The sequence below is a fragment of the Canis lupus genome, chromosome 18 (assembly GCF_011100685.1).
Source record: "Canis lupus familiaris isolate Mischka breed German Shepherd chromosome 18, alternate assembly UU_Cfam_GSD_1.0, whole genome shotgun sequence".
Classification (NCBI taxonomy): domain Eukaryota; kingdom Metazoa; phylum Chordata; class Mammalia; order Carnivora; family Canidae; genus Canis; species Canis lupus.
Genome location: NC_049239.1, coordinates 23,047,367 through 23,069,349, shown reverse-complemented (window position 1 = coordinate 23,069,349; position 21,983 = coordinate 23,047,367).

The window sequence follows — 21,983 nt, the reverse complement described above, 5'->3', positions numbered from 1 at the left end:
TCGGGCACCTTGCATGGAGACTGCTTCTCCCTCTGCCTCTCTCTCTCTCTCACTTCTCTCTCTCTCTCCCTCTCTCTCCCTCTCTCTCTCTGTGTCTCATGAATAAAATAAGTAAGATCTTAAAAAAAAAAATTATGACCTTGTAGACCCCCACAAGAGTCTCATGGACCCACCAGGGAATCTTGGACATATTTTGAGCACCAGTGACCTAATCTAAACTTCCCACTGACTTTAAACCTTTTTGACAACTAGAAGCTTTTTACGTAGACCATGAGTTTAAGCTCTTAGAAGAAGGCTATTTTGACAAGCTTCTGTATTATCAACTCCACAAAAAATCTGGTTACTTTCTTGGAACAGAGGGAGAAGAATACAATGAAACACAAATAATCAACATTTCTTCCAGATGTTTAAAGCAGCAAAGATGGAATACAATTTAACACAATATGGCATATTAAACTTCCTCTCCTGATAAAGCCTCTTTATTAGTAGTAGTAAAATATTTAGACCTGTTTTCAACAGATAGGCTGATGTGAGATAAGTAGCATTTTGCCTCTATAGATACACTTGGAAAGTACCTAAAACGTAGATAAATTAATGACAGTTACTTATCGTTGTATTGATCTATTTCTTCATTACAATCTTTGAAATTATTCCATTTAATTACCAATGAATTGTGAGCTACAATGTAATGAAGAACACTTTTTTTAACTTAGCAATGTTGAAAACATAAAAGTATTGTTAACAGTAAAGCTTTACAGATATGAGAATGCTTCCTTGATTCTTATTTTAAGTACTGACATACACAGGGCAGTTCTATATAAACTGTTGCTTGCTTTGATATTTAACTTGGGAACTATATGGTCATATTATTATTATCATAGGCCAAGAGGAAATTTGAGTGCCAACGGCTGCAAGGTGACTGACGTCTATGTGGGAAGGAATACTTAGACACATGTAAGAACCACATGTAGCTTTTTTTGTCACAAAAAATTCACCTAATTATCACATAATTATAGATTCAGATATTAGAGTAAGAGAACAAAAATGATAAAGAAAATATCTTCCTAAGACTTTTACTTCAAAGGGTCCATTTGAATCAGAGGTGACAGAAAATGATTACTTCTTGGAGGATTTTTTTCTACTCAGTTTATTTCTCTCATAAGAGGGCTGCAGATGAAGTTTTCCATGGCATATGCTCCATAAACGCACCAGGGAATGGAAATGCCATTTCCTGATGAGTTCATGGTCTGCTTTCCTCTAGAACTTTGTTTTTAAGAAGCTCCTAATAATGTAGTTCTATGTCTATAATTTCATTGTTTTGATTTATTGAAAGCTTTCTAAATTCTTTTGAGAAACCATTGGTAAGCTTAAAAAAAGACAATGGGGCTGCACTTTTATGTCTGAAGATTAACAATGGCCAATTCATTAATCAAGAAGTAAAGGTCAAGATAACTGCTAGATTCTCCTGGGGCATATATATATTATTTAATGTGTTAATATTGTAAATGTGTTTATATAGATGTGTGTTTATATATGTATATATAATTAGTGAAACAAAGAGACCTCTTGACAGTGTTCTTTGGCCTCTGTATTTCTTCTGTGACATGAGTGAATATAATATTGTGATGAAAAACCTTAAAGCCCGAGCTGAATTTTTTATAATCTGTAAAACGTTGGAAAGTAATATATTTGCTGATGTATATCTGACTACTTAAAATTTTTTAAATATCTGATATTGCATATAATCAGTGGTTACTTGATGGTTTCTGTACGTTCTAAAGGATGCATTATGCTTTTTATTGGTGAAAACAAAGATGTGGGTTGACATTGTTTCTATATCTCAGCAGTTAAATATTTTCAGCTGTCAATTTACCCATGACTCATGTCTTCTCACTGTTAGGAGATATGTATCTATCTAAAGATATATGTACACATAGTAAGATCTACATCTACATCTACATATATATATCCCTTAATCAGTTTTCCATATTTATGCAACCTTTTGAGTTTCAGTTCTTTTTCTCTAGCTACCAAGTTTTTATTCTCTAGATAGCTTCTATAGTACTTTCACAATATGCTGTTGAATTTTTTTTTAATTAAAAAATAATTCTTAGTGATTCTATCTATACCAAGCATTATTCTCAATGGGAAAAGAGACAAGGGAAGGAATGTGGCTATTAAAGTAAGCCATTATATCTTCTCCTGGAAGAATTTTCCTTCCTTCTTGGATGATAAGCATGCCTAGATAAAAAGTTCAAAGTTATGAACTAAACTAATTTGTTTATTTTAAGGGTTTATGGGGGCCAGCTTTTGGTAGATTCCTCATTAGAACCCACCAGTACAGAGAAGCATCGTGATGTTGGAGATGGTTGACGTTCACATATATGGTGTGCTCCCATGGGAAAACCCGGATTAGCATTTCGCATAGATAATATAGACTACAGGTCATGTGTGATTCACATTGAAATTGCTTGGCAGTTCTCAAACTTTTCAGTCTTTACACTCTTAAAAATTATTAAGGACTTCAAATAATTTTTGTTTATATAAATTGTATCTCTTGATATTTCATAGTGCACATTTAATTTGATTTCTAGAATTTAAAAACCAATTTACTCATCTATGTCAAGAACACTAAGCTTAGGGATGCCCTGGTGGCTTAGTGGTTGAGCATCTGCCTTTGGCCCAGAGCGTGATCCTGGGGTCCCGGGATTGAGTCCCACCTCGGGCTCCCTGCATGGAGCCTGCCTCTCCCTCTGCCTGTGTCTCTGCCTCTCTCTCTCCCTGTGTGTCTCTCATGAATAAATAAATAAATCTTTAAAAAAAATACTAAGCTTATTATATGTCGACTTAAATGGCATATTATGGCAAAAGATCTATGTTTTCCAAAACAAGACAAAAATAGAAGAATATTCTTGTTTACGCTTGTGCCAATCTCTTTAAAGCCAATTTTATAAGAGATAGTTGAATGCTAATATCTGCTTCTGCATTCGCTGTGTCAGGGGGTGTTGTATATCTGTAGTATATTATATATAATCCAGTGTCACCTGGAAATGAATTTAGAAAGGAGAAACTTGCAGACCCTGAGAGAACTTGGGAGTGATCAGAGTCTTTAAATCATGCTTTGAGAACCACTAATCAAACTGTATTTCTTCTTCCCCAGTCAGAGAAGCCTGTGGAAATATAAGTAATGAGGACAGCAGTTTTAAAATCAAAATTTTAATTTTTTTAAAGTGCTTGTTTTGCAGTATTCCATGACACATAACTTCTGACACAGGTCACATCTGCTCATCTGGTGGAGCCTCATCTGTCGGGACACTTACAGTGACCTTGGCTGGTGTGGGTGAGGGTGGGCGGTCCACTTAAATCCTTCTTGTGAGTGGAGTGCTGCAGGCCTCACTTGCCTTTGGCTATTTGCTTCATTTCTCTAAAGCCAATCACTCCCTACCCCGGAAAGGGCAGGAGATAATTATAGAATTAAGCCTCAATACTGATGAGGTTTAAATCCTTTCTGACTTTCAGCCTCTCTTGTTATTTAAATTATTTACTTCTCAGATTCAGAACCTGCTAGAATCAAGTGAAATTCCAAGTTGAGATCTGATTTGCTTCTTTAATGGGGACTCTTCTCAAAAAGATTCCCCTCTTCCACCCCCCTCCCATGAGCTGAGTGCCTTTTTCCTTTCTCTGCTTAGTAAGTGCCCAGGACTCTGTAAGCAGCTCAGACCCACAGGTGCAGCAAAGTACACTGACATGGCTTTTCTTAAAGCCGGGATTTCAGGTTCTGAATATCTGGCTTGCCATAATCCCTCAAATTGACTATATAGGGTTCTGTTTTCACTGAGGAGTGAGGTGCTAATATTTTCTGGAAAACAGATTGTGAAGTTTATAAATTTGTTTATAGGAAAGTTATTTGACTTTCCCTCTAAGTACCAAGTATTTTTAAACATCACTGACTGGTCCATGAAATGAAGGTCTATGCAAAATGACCTCCAAAGGCCGAAGGAGCCATAGGACCAAGGAAACAGGACTACAAGTCCAGCTTGACCAGAAATAGTTTATTATGGGTACTTGCAGACAGAGGCTTGTGTTGGGCAGCTGCAAGATGAGTAGATCTCACTGACCTCACATCCCATAGGACCTGCTTGTATAGCCCTAGAGGCTGGGTGTCCACGCTAGGGGACTACCCCAGAGGAGAGTGTTTAAAAATAGGTATGTGTTATAGTCACACCCCTGAGGCAGCTAGAGGCCGTTAAGCCCCAATGAGGTACTTAAGAGGATGGTTAAACATAAGGAAAGAAATGGGGTGGGAGCAGCACTCAAAAAAGTTTGAGGTCCCAGAAAGGGTTTCCTTCACGGAGGATTTGCCCAAGATGGCATTAGTCTAGTTCATACTAACAAGATCTATTTATCTTCATTAGTATTTAACAGCTCCTTCACTTATCTGCTATTTTTTTTAACACTCTCTTGAGTGTGGCTTCAAAACTTCCTTCAATTTTCTTTTTTTTTTTAAGATTTTATTTATTTATTCATGAGACATACACACACACATACACACACACACAGAGAAAGAGAGAGGCAGAGACCCAGGCAGAGGGAGAAGCAGGCTCCCTGCAGGGAGCCCAACGTGGGACTCGATCCCCAGTCTCCAGGGTCACGCCCTGGGCAGAAGGCAGGTACTAAACCCCTGGGCCACCCAGGAATCCCCACCCCCAAATTCCTTTTTGACTTCGTTTTCTTTTCCAGTAGGTTCCATGCCCAATGTGGGGCTTGAACTCATGACCCCACCACCAAGAGCCACATGCTCTACTGATTGAGCTGCCAGGTGCCCCAAAACTCCCTTTACATTCCTATCCTTACCTTCACCCCCTCTATTGATAGCAAATATTCATACGTGATCTATTGAAACTGAAGCCATTCAACAGAAGTCATGCGTTTCCATCTATTTGACCTCTATCATCGTGTCTTTTACCTCCAAAAACTCTTCCTTTAACCCCGTTGTCCACTTAGGCTGCCTTCACATGTCCCCATTTGCTCATTCAGCATGATTTGATGGATCAAGAAAAATGTTTCAAGCATTTTGATGGATTCCTAGAGAGACCTCCTTTCAAAGAGATATATTTATCAATAGAAATTAAAGTGTCAATGTTTCCCAATTAAGAAGTTGGAGTTATGGGCAACCCAGGTGGCTCAGCGGTTTAGTGTCGCCTTCGGCCTAGGGCGTGATCCCTGGGTCCCGGGCTCGAGTCCCACGTCTGTCTGTCTGTCTGTCTGTCTCTCTCTCTCATGAATGAATGAATGAATGAATGAATAAATAAATATTCAAAAAAAAAAAAAGAAGAAGAAGAAGTTGGAGTTACTGCTCCAACTCCCAGGGAGTATGGGAGGATGGGAAGAAAGGAGGAACAGGTCACCTGTCAAGAGGCTCTTGCTGGGTATGTCACTGGGGAGTGGATTATAAAATTCCTCAGTTCTTGTCTTCTCAAAGCAAAGAATTCAATTGAGACATTCGATGGAGAGTTAAAGCAGCAAAGGTTTTATTCAGCAAAGCACAAGTACACTCCAGAGATGTGGCTGCGGGCTGACTGAAAGTGGGCAGCGGCCTGCTGAGTTTTGCATTTTTTTTTTTTGTTTTTAATGGGAGTTCTATTTGATCTCCTCTTTCCCACCCTGTAATTATCACATCACCCTCTGGGTCCACCCTGGTTTCCTCCCTTCAACCTTTACCATGAGTTTGTGTCTGCCATCTTCCCATGAACGGCTAAGCGACACCCACAGGGCCAAAATCGCCATGCAAAAACAGCCTGGGGGTGCTGCTCAACACCTATTCCTTAAACGCGCATGCTCCCAAGTTGGGCCAGTCCCTGTGGCCCCCGCCTCTGCGGATCAGACTGTGCTAGACTGCACAAGAGGCTGACCTGAGGGAGACCTGAGGCTGTGGGTGGGTAGTGGGTGGTCCCTGGAATTTCCCATCTGCCATCCTTCTTTTCCCCTCTGGCTCATGTGTCTCTAACTGCCTACCCTAACAGATACACAGAACTTCCACATACTAGATTGGGGGTGGCACATTAGATGGGGGAAAGCAAGAATATTAGTTTGCTAGGGAGGCCATGACAAAATAGTACAGACTGGATCATTGAACAATGAATTTATTTTCTCACAGTTCTGGAGGCTAGAAGTGTGGAATCCAGGTGTCAGCAGTTTTGGTTTCTTTTGGGGTCTCTGTCCTTAGCTTGCAGATGACCTTGCTGGGTCTTCACATGGCCTTTCCTCTGTGTGAGCACACTCCTAGTATCTCTTCCTCTTTTTCTAAGAACATTAGTCATATTTCATTAGGGATCCTCTGGAATGGCTTCATTTCAACCACTTCTTTAAAGATCTTATCGCATAAAATAGTTACATTCTGAGGTACTAGAGTTGGAATTGCAGCATATGAATTTGCGGAGGACACATTTCGGCCCATAACAGGCAGGTTAAGGTATTCCAGGCTGAAGGGGAAAACAAGTAAAAATACAAGGACAAAAAGTGGTGAAAAATAAAAAATGAGCAGATTTTCTCCCCTGCTTATATACAAAAATATTTTTTAAGTAAGAAAATAATTAAAAATTATATACAAAAAATTAAAATTTTGTAAATCATAAATTTTGGTAAATATTTTCTGATAATGATGTATATGACTGTGAATGAACTAGAAGAGTTTTCTCTATTGATAAAATGCTAAATTATTTAAAAATTGCTATAATGTATTTTATAATGATAAATTCATATTTACAAGATAAGCATAGGATAAAGATGAAAAATGCTTAAATATATTTATTGGGCTTTATATAGTAATTTTTCTTATTTTATCTTATTTGAGTTTCCAACTCCTCAATCTTCTTCAGACAATGTTTATAATGAATACATGAATGACAGGCAATCATGAGGCAAGAATCCAATGTATTATATAATATTTAGTTGGAATTCAATCTCTTGTCAAAAGTAGTCTATATACTGAACATAATATAATCTACATCATCTTTCATTAAAATGTAATATGTTTATAAAGTTTATAATATAAAAATATTCAAGAAAAAAATGGTGCAAGAAATATTCTTTAATTCATCAGTTATATCTAAGAATTTTGTGAGAATATACATGCAAATTGTCATATGTCTATGTATATATATCTCACTATGTTTATATGTGCATATATGTAAGTACATATAAACCTAAAATCATACATAAACTTATATATCTGGTTTCCTGTATGTTGACCATTTTAAATGAATATGAATTTCAGGGCACCTGGATGGTTCAATGGGTTGAGCATCCAACTCTTGATTTCAGTGCAGGTCATAATCTCAGGGTCCTGGGATCAAGCCCCACATAGGGCTCCACGCTTGGTGTAGAGTCTGCTTGAAATTCTCTCTCTCCCTCTGCTCCTTCCTCCCCCTACTCTCTCTCTCTCTCTTTCTCTAAAATGAATACAAAAATCTTCAAAAGAAAGTGAATATGAACTTTAGTAGTTTGAATTCTTAAATGAAGACTGGATAGATTTGCATTATATTTATTTTTAAAAGTTTATTGTAAAACGTGTTGTCCTTAAGAGGCCAAAGGATTTGAAGTAGCATAAACCACCATCTCTTTATCATGTTCCTTCAACTTAAGAAATACTTCATAAAAACATGGAAGAACAACCTATTGATTATGATATTTTGTAGATAACTTTGCTGATTATAATACAAATATCCTCCTTAAGTACTTAGGCCTCTCTTTAGTAAAACAGCTGTTAGAATCAAGCATCTTTTGTCTCTTAACTAGCCAGGGACAGTTTGGAAATATTAATTTGGAAGTAAATCAGACTTATATTTGTAAAGTCAGGATTGTAAAAATTTTAATAGAGCTCTATTATTAGTAGAGCTACTATAGAAGATATACCTGTACACAAGCTATCAATAGATTGTAAATCTTGCTTTAATACGGAACACTACTTTTTCTTGTTTCTTCTCTTTATTCGAAGTCCTAATGACTGTATTCAAGTACTCATCTTCTTAAATAGTAAGACTCATTATAGACTACAGTATAATAGATTTAACATGTTTAAATTCATGTCAGATCCTTCGGTGAGTCATGAGCAAAGTTGGTAAAAGAAAATGAAAATGCATTTTGGATAGTGAAGTAAGACATTCCATTTTTCTTCCTGCACCACCCCCGCCCCTACCCCCACCCCATCCCAGAATTTCTTTCTATTAAGTTTCCACTCTGTTGCCTTCACTTAGTAAAGAATGAAAGATGGCGGAGCAGGACGTGGCGTCTATGATTCAAGGCATGACTGGTGCCATTCTTTCAGTTTAACAAAAAAAGTTGAATTGTTATTTTAGGATTTTTGATTTCTTGAATAATAAGATTAAATGACATTATTCTTTTGGAAATGAATTCAGAGGAAGATTAAGTCAAATCTAGAAAATTACTGTTTCAGCCTAGTACTTAGGGGATTAAAAAAAAAAACCCCAAAACTTACGTATTTGAGCAGTTTCCTGCTGTGAACATGTCTCATTTCCTACTCCTACATCCTTTCTACTACAATTTCACTATATATATAGGAAGCCATGGTAACTGTGGGTTTTCTGCCCAGCATGGTCTTTTTTCCCTTTTTTCCGATAACAAAATATTTCTTTGCAAATAGTGGATAACCGTTTCCTCCAGTTTGAGTATTGCAGATATAGGGACATTCACATAATTCAAATCTGGACAATTAGACTACTTGACTTTGATTGCTGCCATTACTAGTTCAGGGATTGGTAAATAATACAGATTAGAACAGAAATAAATTCATTGAAAAGTAAGCTGAATGAGACTATATCTGAAGATTATCTGTGTCATTCAGTTTTTAAAATGTTTAAAATGCTTTTTAAAATCCACTTTTGTAACCTGATAATAAACAGGCATGATTCACAAGTAAACTTGTTTTCACAGACTGGACAAAAGTTGAGAAAAGACAAAAGATGAAAATAACTATAATCCTTGTGTAAAAAAGCATTAGAAATGGAGACATTCAAGGGAATAGTTATCTTTTTAGCAAATTTTATAAGTTTTAAATGTGTCATTAGGGTTTTATAAAAAATGTTTCAGGCAAAGAAGTTGAAGAATGACAGCAAATGCCAAATGACTATAGATCAAAACAATAGGAAATAGAATTCTCAACAATAGAGCAACCAGCAAGTTTAGAGCAAAATGGGCTGCGCTCTATTCATGATAGTGCAAATGGAGAAATTCTCTATCTTTACAGTGAGTGAGATGATAAGCATCCACACAATAAGAAATGGGCATCTTAGGGCAAAGAGAGTACTTTAAAAATTGTATATGTACCAAAACCTAAATTATTATTGAATATAGCTTTTTGTCAATTGAGTTTCTCATTCTAACTCTTATGCCAAGAATGTGGGATAATATAATAGATTAGACATAATGACCATAAGATTGAGATATTAGAAGACCTTAATATGACAGTTGGGCTGCAATGGTTTATTTTAGCAGGACTAAAATTAGCTTCAGATGTTTTACTGAAATGAGAATGTACCAAGCACTGATGCCTGGTCAAAGCATAACTCATACTGATTAATAATTTTGCTTTGTGGGCAGCCCTGGTGGCGCAGTGGTTTAGCACTGCCTGCAGCCCAGGGCGTGATCCTGGAGGCCCAGGATCGAGTCCCACGTCGGGCTCCCTGCATGGAGCCCGCTTCTCCTCTGCCTGTCTCTCTGCCTGTCTCTCTCTCTCTCTTTCTGAATGAATGAATGAATGAATAAATAAATAAATAAATAAATAAATAAATAAATAAATAAATAATTTTGTTTTGTAATCATCTGTCTGAGGAGTCTGGGAGCAATTTATATAAGCTTAAGAGTATTATTTATTGATACAGTGAGATTAATTACTTGCAACTGGTCTCAGTGAGACATCTTGAAAGCTCTGTGATTGAGGCTGACCATGTAATAGTCATGCCTAAAGGACTAGCAGGATATAAGAAACCCTGGTCGAGGCTCCATATGGGCTTCCTGATTCTGAGGTCTTCTCTGCACACCAGTGATTCCTGATCTAAGAGAGAAAGTGCGTCCCAGGTGATCTCTACAAAGGAAGGTGATTGGATCTAACACTTCTAGACTGGAGCTTGGCCTCTCTAGATTCATTACTGTGAGATAGCCACTGGCTGTGATGCATATCCTTTTTTTTTTTAAGATTTTTAAAATTTATTTATTCATGAGAGACACAAAGAGAGAGAGAGAGAGAGGCAGAGAGACAGAGACACAGGCAGAGGGAGAACCAGTCTCTACGCAGGAAGCCCGATGTGGGACTCGATTCTGTGGCTCTGGGATCACACCCTGAGCCAAAGGCAGACCCTCAACCGCTGAGCCACCCAGGTGTCCTGAGTGTATCCTTATTTTAATGATTCTGCTGTGTTATTTTCTTATAATAAGCCCTTGATTTGTAAGCATTGTCATGTGAAGTCTTTAGCAATTGAGTACAGACTCATTAGCACAGTTAGTTTCAAAAGTGAGATTCATTAAAAGACCGCTGACTCATTGTTAACTAAATATATGACTAAACTATTATTTAGAAATAAAATATCTGTAAAGAAGATTAAAATGATCCATTGATGCTGCATGGTTGCCTAACAAAGGTTTTACAATCAGTTACTGATAATAAAACTTTCCAGTAATCTGGAAATGGTGGAACTTGAACATAAGGAGCTATCACAATAAATTAAAAGGAATTACAGATCGAGGCAAGTTGGCTAAAAAAAAAAATCAGTTCCATGATTATTTCTTTTAGAATAACTCAAAGCAGCGGTAAGTTTAGAAAATCTTTCACTTGAGCTTTACCCCCAGGTGCTAACTCTAAAAATAAAAGTGTTAGTTATTTTACTAGCAGAAATGGGTTTATCACTGGGGAGCCCTATTCCCGGTCCTTGGTTCTGGAGTTTGGCCAAGAAAGAATTCAGAGCCAAACTCTTTTTTTTTTTTTTTTTTAAGTTTATGTATGTATGTATGTGATCTCTACACCCAAAGTAGAGTTCGAATTCAGGACCCTGAGACCAAAAGTCCCATGCCCTACCACCTGAGCTAGCCATGTGCCCCCTGAGCTAAAACCTTAAGCAAAGTTTTAACAGCAGTTTAAGCAGAAGGATGCTCTCAAGATGGGAGAGTAGGCAGGCCTAGAGGTGGCACCTGTACCCAGGATCAGGGTTATCTTTTCTTTTAATGTTTGGATAGGTTATGGGTCATAACATGGGTGATTTTTGACTAAGCTTACAGTCCATCATCTAAGGGACTCATCCTACCAGTTGGGAGGGGAAATTTTCGGCCCTATATGATATGATTCTTGTCAGAACTGTCATGGTGGCCATTTTCTCCTGGGGAGAGATTAAAACCACAAAGTAAATGTATTATAGTGAAGCTCTAGGGTACTTTGGGCAGTGGTCATAGGGAAGACCACCTGTGTATCCCCTGGGTTCTGCCCTGGCAGCTTGGAACTTGGCCTCTGCCCTTTATCAGTCCGAGAGCACTTGGTTCCTGTTGATATCTAACCAACTGCCCACTCTGTCAGGGTTATTCAGGAAAAGGAGAGAATTGCTAGCAAGCTATGGCAAAGCCATTGGTAAATCTGGAAAACAGAGGAGACAAATGCTTCTTTATAGAGAAAAGGGGGCAGCAGTTGAGAGAGACTTTTAAAACTTAAAAGTCCGTTGGAATAAACTGGGGGTTCAGAGTTTAGTGGCTTCTCATTGGTGAGGCCATGACTGTCTCTTTTTGGCCATGCTGGTGGGGGGTGGGGGGTGGAATCGCCCTTCCTCTTGCTGGGATAGTAGAGTGTATCTACTTGCAAGGGCCCACCTTTTCTGCAATTGGCAAGTACTGGGCATGAAAGCTCCCTCCGTGGGCCTCCCGACTCCATTCTAAATGAGATTTCCTTTTATTTTCACACAAGCCAGTGGAGCTCCAACTGAAGGATCTTGAGAAACAGTAACATTTGATAAATAGACTGACATGAGACTAATTATAACTAAAATGGTAAAGTAGGGGAAAGTTGATAATGATGTAGGAATGAGTTAGGGATAGACAGAGCTAGGCAGGGAAAGATAAGGGAAAGGCCCAGAGTCAGGCTCCCATAAATCTGTGGGCTCCCATAAATCCCAAGGATACCAAATGGTCCAGAGTCAGGTGCCTACCCATCCCAAGGAAACAGAGATAAAATGATAAAAACAGAGAAGAAAGTAAATTAGACTCCCTAGCTCTGAGGTGTTAGGGAGTATCTTGCTCTGATGGTTACCAGACAATTCCAGAGATTCACCAGAAGCCCAAATAGCCATATGTCAATCATTTAAGACCGCACAAAGAACTCTCAAGGCCTTGAGTTCCCTAGTTAGGTTCCCAATAAAAGTCCAGCCAAAAAGCCCCCAGTGGCAACCCTGTGAGGACCCCTCTCACTTCTGAGAGCTTTCTCTGTATCTTCATCCTTCCACTCCATAAGAACCAAGCTCTCCCGTATCAATAACAAGGGAAAATAGGTGTGAACATAAGGAGTACTAGGAGACAGTCAAGTCACTTTGTAGACCATTGTAAGCAGTTCCTTTATGAACCCTTTAAAATGGCTTCTGAGAATTTTAGAGCAAAAGGCTTATCTCTGGCTTTAAACCCTTCTGAGTAAGGGGAAAGGTTTGGGCTTACCTGGATCCTCAGTTGGTTGCACCCTTTCAAAGTATGGTTGTGATACTATGTTTTACAATAAAAAATAAGTATTTGGTCTTTGGCTGTAACAAAGAGCTCCTAAAACCTTTGGAATTTCCTAAGTGATGAGAATGATAAAGGTGTCTTTTTTTATGTTAATCAGGTGACTTTTGAAATGCTCCTAGGTTACAGGTTAATGGGGACTGATTGCCAGGAAACCAACCATGAGACTGAGGTTTAGAATTTTCAATTCTGTCTCACTACTCATCTACCCCGGAGCAGGAGAAAGAGGTAGGAGATTGAGTTTAATCACCAGTGGCCAATTATTTAATTAACCATGCCAGTGTAACAAAGTCTCCTTAAAACCTCCAAAGGACAGGGTTTGAAGAGATTTCAGATTGGTGAACATGTGGAAGTTGGGAGAGTGACACACGCAGAGAAGGCATGGAAGCTCTATGCTCTATCCCCACACCTTGCCTTGCTCTATGCATCTCTTCCATCTGGCTGTTACTGAGTTATATCTTTTTATCATAAACCAGTAATCTAGTAAGTAAAACATTTCTCTGAATTCTGGGAGCTGCTTTAGCACATTAATCAAACCCAAGTTGAGGGTAGTTGGAATCTCTGATCTATATCCTATAGGTCAGGAGCCTAGTTGACAACCTAAGCTTGTGATTGAAGATGGGAGGCAAAGGGGACAGTCTTGTAGGACTGAACACTTAACCTGTGGGATCTCCACATAGCTAGTATCAGAATTAAGTTGGAGTATAGAACAGCTTGTATTGGAGAATTGCTTGTTGGTATGGGGAAAAAAAACTCCAACATGTTGGATATTGGTGATCAGAATTGTGATGGCTCACAGCAAGTGCTCCTAATTTACTAGCATGGATTTAGAGAAGGGCCCATCGCGTTTATGCAGAGAAAAGCAGTAGTCCTGCTTCTCCCTTGTCATATAGACAAACACTATTACTGTGCTTTTTTAAAATGCTAGACCATGGTGGATTTTTTTTACATAAGCTCTCATTTATTCTCATAATAGTCCTTCAAAGAAGTTATTATTATGTCTATTTTCTAGAAGACAAAAGCAAAGTTCAGAGAGTTTAATTTACTTCAGATCAGGAAAGATGAAGATCAAAAAGATTATAACCTCTTGTAAACTGTAGGGATATATGGAGTGTTATATTTAAGATGTTTGAAAAAAGTTAAAAAAAAAAGATTTTTGAAAAAAGTTACTGTTGAAAGAATAATTCTGGAGAATAGGCAAAAAAAAAAAGTTGAAAGAAATGAAACTCAGGATTGTCTTTTAGTTTTATGTAAGAATATGTATTATAAAATTTTTCAGACACTTAGCCACGATGGTTCCCAAGTTCTTGGCTCCCTCTCTTTTTGGTCTTTTCCCTACAATATCTGGTCCTTTTATATGTAGGTCCTCACTTAGATGAAATGTTCCAGCCTGACTTCAGTCCTCTGTGCCTTTATATAGTTGGTTTTGCTCTTATTATTTCTGTTTCTTTATTTGAAAGATGCTCAACTCCAATTTCACTTATATCTTCTAATTCTCCCTCTTCTGAATGCCCACTGTGCTATGAAAGCTCTGTATCTGCAAAAATACAGATACTCTGTATTTTTCTGTAAATAAAGATACTCTGTATCTCATCCCCAATAGTAAGAGAAGATTGTTTTTAGGAAATAAAGTGATTATATTACAAAGCCTTCTCTGGAACTAGAATAGACTAAATGTTTGGAGGTAAAATTCTGTATAGAACATTGAAAAAAGCTGAATGAAGTATTAAAAGAATCATTTTAAAAGGAAAAGGAGGAATGAAGAATATCATAGGAATCCAGCACTGACAAGAAAGTCCTGAACCAGAGAGCAGGAGATAAAGAACAGTGTATACCTTTTTTTTTTTTTTAAGATTTTATTTATTTATTCATGATAGTCACACAGAGAGAGACAGAGAGGCAGAGACACAGGCAGAAGGAGAAGCAGGCTCCATGCACCGGGAGCCGGACGTGGGATTCGATCCCGGGTCTCCAGGATCGCGCCCTGGGCCAAAGGCAGGCGCCAAACCACTGCGCCACCCAGGGTTCCCAAGAACAGTGTACACCTTGAGAAAATGTGCTCCTTCTTAAAATCCTAGACATTGAATTTTAATGGAGTGGCCCCTGAAGGAACCAAAGGCCTATGCTGACGTGATACCCACCACAATAAAGCCTGGGGGTAGGGTTAATAAAATTCACAAGAGAGACAGAGTTTGAAGATTGATCCAACAAAGTAGAGGGATTTGGGAATACCCTGGTCTTTTCACAGATTCGATTTCAGGAAGAAGTTATATAACCAAGCCTTTTCAAGTTCAGGGTGATCCACTTTAAGTGAAATTCCTGTTAACACTGAATCAGTCTATCATGTGTATTATCCACAGTATTCTGAGTTTTTGATCAGTAATCTGTAGACACATAAAGGAACTGGGAAATAGCCAATAAAAATCAAATCCAAGAGGGCACAGTTGTTAGACTTACCGACTTTGAGACATTGTCTGCTATTAGAATTTATTAAAAGAGTGAGAAATACGTGGAAATTATTAGTGAAAACCATGGTCTTAGTAAATTATGAAATTTCAACAGAGAAATGAAATGAAAACTATAAAATAAATGGAAATTATAAAAATAGAGAGTAAAATTGTTGTTCTTAGCAGTAGCAGGTCCACTTCCTATTGGTGGGAAAATCATGATTAACTCAGTGAGTGAACAAGCCTTACGTGGGCACCCATGCTCACCAACGACCACCTGAGGGAGGAGAGTCAGGTCCCGTAAGTAGCTTGTTGCTGAAAAAAATCGTAACCAAACAATGGCCTGAACTTACACCATATGTTTGGATTATAGACCCATTCTTAAACACAAAAAACATGAGAACAGTTACTCTCAAACTCCTAGGTTAGAACAATATTCTTTTCTTTTAAATTTTATTGTGTTAAGAACACTTAACATGAAATCTACCCTCTTAGCACAATGTTGTTTTGGTTTTTTACTTCATTTTATCTACCTGAGCAAAAAGAAGGTGAGGACTGACCATATTTCAACAATAGTTAGTGTTATAAGAAAAATCAGGAAAGCGATCTAATATAAATTTAGGAAGACATCATAGAATAGGGAATAGAACACTAGAAAAAAATTAGAGGATCTGAATTTTGGCCATAATTCAGCCACTTAATAGCGTATGACTATAAAATTCTGAGAGACAAATGTTCCTTGCCTGTGAAAGTTTAGCAATGGATTCAACTTCTAAGGTCTTATCCAGTTCTAACACACAAGAGTTGTGTACTTAATGCCCTGTGTACTCACGACTCTTTCATGGTAAGGAAAACACCTCTTTTGAAAAATAAAGTTTCAGGGGCCTGAAGGACAATATCAGAAATTTATAACCTACCTGTAATTTGGAATCACAAAGAAAAGTATTGATTGAGATAGAAAAAGAAAAACTATTTTAAAAATAGTCTGAGGGACACCTGGGTGGCTCAGCGGTTGAGAGTCTGCCTTTGGCTCAGGGCCTGATCCTGGAGTCCCAGGATCGAGTCCCACATTGGGTTTCCTGCATGGAGCCTGCTTCTCCCTCTGCCTATGTCTCTGCCTCACTCTCTCCCTCTTTCATGAATAAATAAAATCTTAAAAAAAATAAATAAATAAAAATAAAAAATAGTCTGAAAACTCTCCACATTTGACTTCTAAAAAATGTAACTTGTAGATCAGAGAAACTTAGCAACCTACAATCAGAATAAATAAGAAGTACAAGTAGGTATATAATAATTGAGTTACTAAAAAGCGAAGGAAAAGTGAATGTAACCACAAGGAATAAAAGACATTAAATACAGGGAAACAACAATATGAAAGATGATTGAATTTCATCAGAAAATGGAGATTGAGCATCATTTTATATTGTCATGAGGCACTTCATTTGTTTTTCCCATCCATTTCTCTGATTTTCATCCCAAAACTGATATATATTTGTTTTTCTTTATTTTCAGAAGCTCTTTATATTTTATGGATATTAAACCTTTGTGAAGTAAGTATCAAAGTTTATATGCAGTTTTTCACTTTTTATTTTGCTTATAGTATCTTTTCCGTTTTTTTACTTTTTAAAAAAATTTTATGCTTCTGTATTTTGTATCACAGTTGTGCAAGTTTTGCCAATCCCAAGGTTGTATAGAAAGTCATATTTTCTTCAGATGCATTTACAGTTTCATTATTTACATTTATTTTTCCTTCCTGTTTACCCTGAACTATCATCATATGAGTTAGGCATTGCATTTTATTTTTTTCCATCAAGCTATCTTATTATTATGGTAGTTCCATATTCTTATTAAAGAGATAGTTCCATATTCTCTAGAAGTAGTAATAAATGTAATTTGTGAAACAAAAAATTCTTAGTATATGATCATGTTGGGTAACAGTGAGGACTTTGAAAGCCTAGTAGTAAAAAAAAAAAAAAAATGTTTATCATCCAAATATTCTGTGCAATGGAATGGCTGGCTAAAATTAGTGTTTAAACAACATTCATTTGGTCATCTTGTTCAGGATGTTAAGTTTAATCAATTGTAACAGGAAGCATGAGGTCTATTGATCAGAAAACAGACCATTTATTCAGAGAGCATTTTAGCAGCACCACACCCCAACTTCCCATGTAGAGCACAATGAGGATCGGATGTCTTTTGTGCATATAGTGTGGTTTGCATCATAGAGAAGGAATTTAGCACTTTATAAGAAGGTGGGAGAGAGAGAGAGAAAGAGAGAAGGAAGAAGGGAGGGAAGAAGAGAGAGACTTTTGCTCTATAAAGCCATAATGTAAACAAATCTTTTCCAGAGAGGGGCAGGGTGCCAGTACCCTGGAAGTAAGCAAAATTCTTTGAAGGAGAGGAAAAACAGCATCTCTGGGTTTTATTACCTTTAGAATGGAAACAAATGACTTTGGGAGGTATATCTTTCAATCATTCTAGAGCAATTCATTATCTTCAATTTCCAAGACTTGTTTACCACTCAGTCTCCTTTCATCCAGGCTGTCAGTACTCTGTGCAGAAAGCCCAGATTGTGCAGAAATGTGGAAATATTCACAGAGAATTGTTTTCCTAACAAAGGCTGGTTGCAAGAGAGACTAACATTAGGAATCTAGCTAGAAAGATGCTTAACATTTAGGTTCTAGGAAATTATCCAGATTCAGATTATTTCATTGGGCATGAAGAGGATGGAATAGATCTGAGAGGCATATTTTATATGAAATTTGACAGGACTTTGTGATTAAATAAATATTAAGGAGAATGAGAATAATGAGTTAAAATTAGTATGTACTTTCAAGGATGGATGATAAAGGAAAATTAAAGGAAAACTTTTTTTAATAGTGGAAAATAGGAATAGATTTGCGTGTACAGTGTTTGAAATTGTTGGGAACAGAATTAGAGTGGCAGATCAGAATTTGCTCTATTGAGCACTATTACAAATAAGGAACTTCTGAGGCACAAGTGTCTGGTGCATGTAGGTGGAGAAAAGGATCTAAAAAGTGGCAAAGACTTTTTTGTGAAACAGAAGGAATAAGAAAGTGGTATTTGTCAAGACAGTCCGGGGTCATGCATTCCAATGGAGGTGTCTTCCAGAGAAGTAGATTGCATATAGCATAGACAGTGCTGAGAAAAATTACAAACAGAAGGTTTTTAATTTAGCATTGGAGAGGCCATCGGTGACTATGTGACAAAAATTCATTAGAGCGGTTGAGGAAGATGCGAGTAATATGGTTAAAAGAGGAGGTGAAAAAAAAAAGAGGAGGTGAGTGGAAAAGAAATGAAAATATAAATGTTACTCCATTATACAGAGGAACCACTATGCACTTGGCATAAAAAAAATAATTCCTCACTGTTCTGACAGCTTTGGCTTTGCTTCTCTTAACCATCCCTTACTCTCAATGCCTTGACTTTGTTTACTTCTGAGACCTCCAAATACAAATGCATTTAGAGAAATTTCATGTATTGAACCAAAGCGCCAGCATTTTCTTTTAATATGTTTACTTTGTTTTTGGATGAGTACTTCTGAGATTGTATGGGATCTTTAAGATTTTTTCATTAACTTAATTTATTATTAAGTCAGCAAAATACAATTATAATGGGTCATACTCCAGGGCATGTAAGTAGCTCCAGGAAACAAAAATTTACATTTAGAATATGTTAGTTTAAAATGTAATTTTTCCTGCAAATAAATATACATACATATAATATATATATTTAATTTTTCCTGTGTTTATTGTATTACTCTCTCCAAAAATCCTTGACTTGGACAAAAATCATTTCAAGAGAATCTTTAAGCAATCTTTAGACATAAGTAGCACTGAGGATTATTTATAATTATAATTATAAAGAGAATTTCCTGCTTTGAAGCAAGGGACTAATATCCAAACAAAACTAGAAATCTAATCAGTGGATAAGTGGTAGCAGTGCCAGGTGAAAGTATGACACAGCCATCTGGTTGTTCCCTACGGTGAGAGGAACATTAAAGCCTATCTTGGCTCCGTATTTAGTTCAGATTAATACGCACTCTGCCATGATTCTTGAGAAATCTCATAGTAAAGATTTCACGTGTCTAAAATATTCAGCCCCTGCACACTTTGAAATTGTATTAAAGTAACTAGCGAAAACTTTGGAATTCATTTGGATGCCCAAACAAGTGTAACATTTGGCTTTTCTGTGCCAACTAATTAATTCTGTCCAGGGAGTTTTCAGAAGGAAGTTCATAAGGTTCCAAGATTTCTAGACAGAAGCATATGTCAATATGGTGTTTAAAGCAGCTAAGTTATTTCCATACAATATTGCTCAATCCTTTTATCACTATAAAAGAGAACAGAGAAGGAACTAGATCTATTGTGATTTTTTAAATGTTTTCTTTATGTTAACTATAATTTAAATAAAATCTTTAAAAAAAAAGTGTTGGGATTTTTTTCCCCCTCAAATAGTGGCAAGTAGTTTGTCTTATAAATAGTGTCAGAATAATGAGGGAATGGTAAATTTTAAGGAAAAAAACCTAAATATTATTTTAGATGTCATCCTAGCAAAGATTTATACTAAGGAACTCTGGGAGTAAATCTGAATTTATACCAGGTACATATGCAAGTTACTGTGTTGCATCTCCAATAAAGTGAAATATCCAATTATACATCTGTATCACCTGATGTCCATCAGATAATCTAAAAGTCTCTCACAGTAGACTGTGATAAGCTGAGACAGTGATCTGATGCCCTGTGACTAACCCTGCTTTCTCTTCGGGCGTGAAAGCTGTGTCATTCCCTGATTACACCTGGTTATGGATTACTAATAGTAAGAGATTTCATCAGCAAAATTGTATTAGCTAGCTCTATTCTGTGAGTTTTATATGTATTAATTCACTTACTCATATGTAACCTCATGATGCAGTTGCTATTATGATACCTATTTTTATAGAAGAGAAATTGATGTGACTTGCCAAGAAGAACAAATCATAATCAATTTACAAGTTACTAGGAAAAGCTTGAATGCAACATGGTTGTTTATGGAACAGTTGTAACTTTGGTTCCTAGCTCTTACGCATTAGCATTTTCTGAGTGTTTTTTAAAAATGGAAATTCTTAGCTTTGTCTCCCCAAATTAGAGTCCATCAGGCTCCACCTGAGGTTTTCCTTTGCCATCCTGGGCACTCTGTCAGGGCAGTTGGCCAGGGCAATCCTACAGACCAGTTTATTTCCCTTCCCTCAGGTTCTCTGACCTTCATTGACTAATGGCCAGAGTCTTGAAACCCAGTAGTTTACATGTCTTGTCTGCTTTTTTGTTACTTAAGGCAAGAGAGTAAGTATAGTCCCTGTCTATCCCTTCATCTTGATCAGAAGTAGCTGTTATGTGGAATTAAAAATATACACACATTTTATTGTAATCTCTATACATACAGAAAAGCATATCTGCCATTAAGTATGCAGTAGCATAATTGTTTATAATCTGTGATCAAAAGATGATAAGACCACCACTCAATATCTAAAATAAGATTGTTGAATGCATTGCCTATTTTAAGAAGGAGAGTTATACCACTCAGACACAGTGTCTCTGAGCAGAGCAGATGGTTCATCTTATATAAAGTTCTTGGGAAAAGTGTAGAATTTTGGTATTGACACTTGGTAGAGGTTAAGAGAATTTACATTATCTGCAGTATTCACCTGGGTGAGGTTTTTTTTTTTTTTTTTTTAAATTGATTAGTTGTCAGAGGCATGCTTATTGCAGAGAATCCATTTCTGATTAAGTGACTTTTAGAAGCAATAAGCTGTCACTTCTTGTAAAAGCACATTCACAGAGTGGAGTTTTTGATCAATTGAACAGGTTTAAAGCCAGTTCTGGTGGCTACACACAGCCACGGCTATCGAATAATCCATCTTTGCCTGGGAGTATGAAAACTTCTTTTGTCATTGAATATACCTCAGTAAAGAACAAGGAAAAACAAAACAAAAATTTGGAACATTGCTAGTTCCCAGAAGCTCTACCTTGGGCTCTCATCTGGTTAGCCCTCTCTTGAGAAAAGCCATTATCCTGACTTCTAAAAGCATGGATTTGTTTTGCCTATTTTGGCACTTTACATAAATGGAATTAGTATCTATTTTTTCTTGTTCTAGTTTCTTTTGCTCAGCATTACATTTTAAAGATTTAGCCATATTTAATATTAATTAAAATACAGATGAGCATGTATACCCAGTTGTGTTGGCTGTATACCAAGTAATGGGATTGCTGAATCAGAGAGTAGGGTAGGTATGTGTTCCACTTTAGCAGATACAGCTACCCCATTCTCTCTTGTGTTCCACTTGATGCTCCCATCAGCACTATATGAGTTTCATCAGCCTTCACTTTCACCAATACATGCTACTATCTGATACATGTGGTAATAGCACATTGTAATTTTAATTTGTTTTTCCTTGTTGATGAGTGAGGTTGAATAGCTTTTTTTTTTCTGGTGATTAATCCCCCAACTCTGTCCTTATCTTGGATCCTAGAGCCTTGAAAACTAGGTTTTTTTTAATGTCTAAACAAGCATTGGGGGAATTATTCTCTAGGAAATCTAGCAGAAAACATTTAGAGAGATTGATACTGGTGGTAAACCCTAAAGGAGTCCAGTCATATCATTCTATGTGAAGCTTTATTTGACAAATGTGTCCATGCACTCAAAGCTTCCAATCACCAGTCTAAAGTCGAACTCAGGTATGAGTAGACAACCAAAGAACACTAAACAACCAAA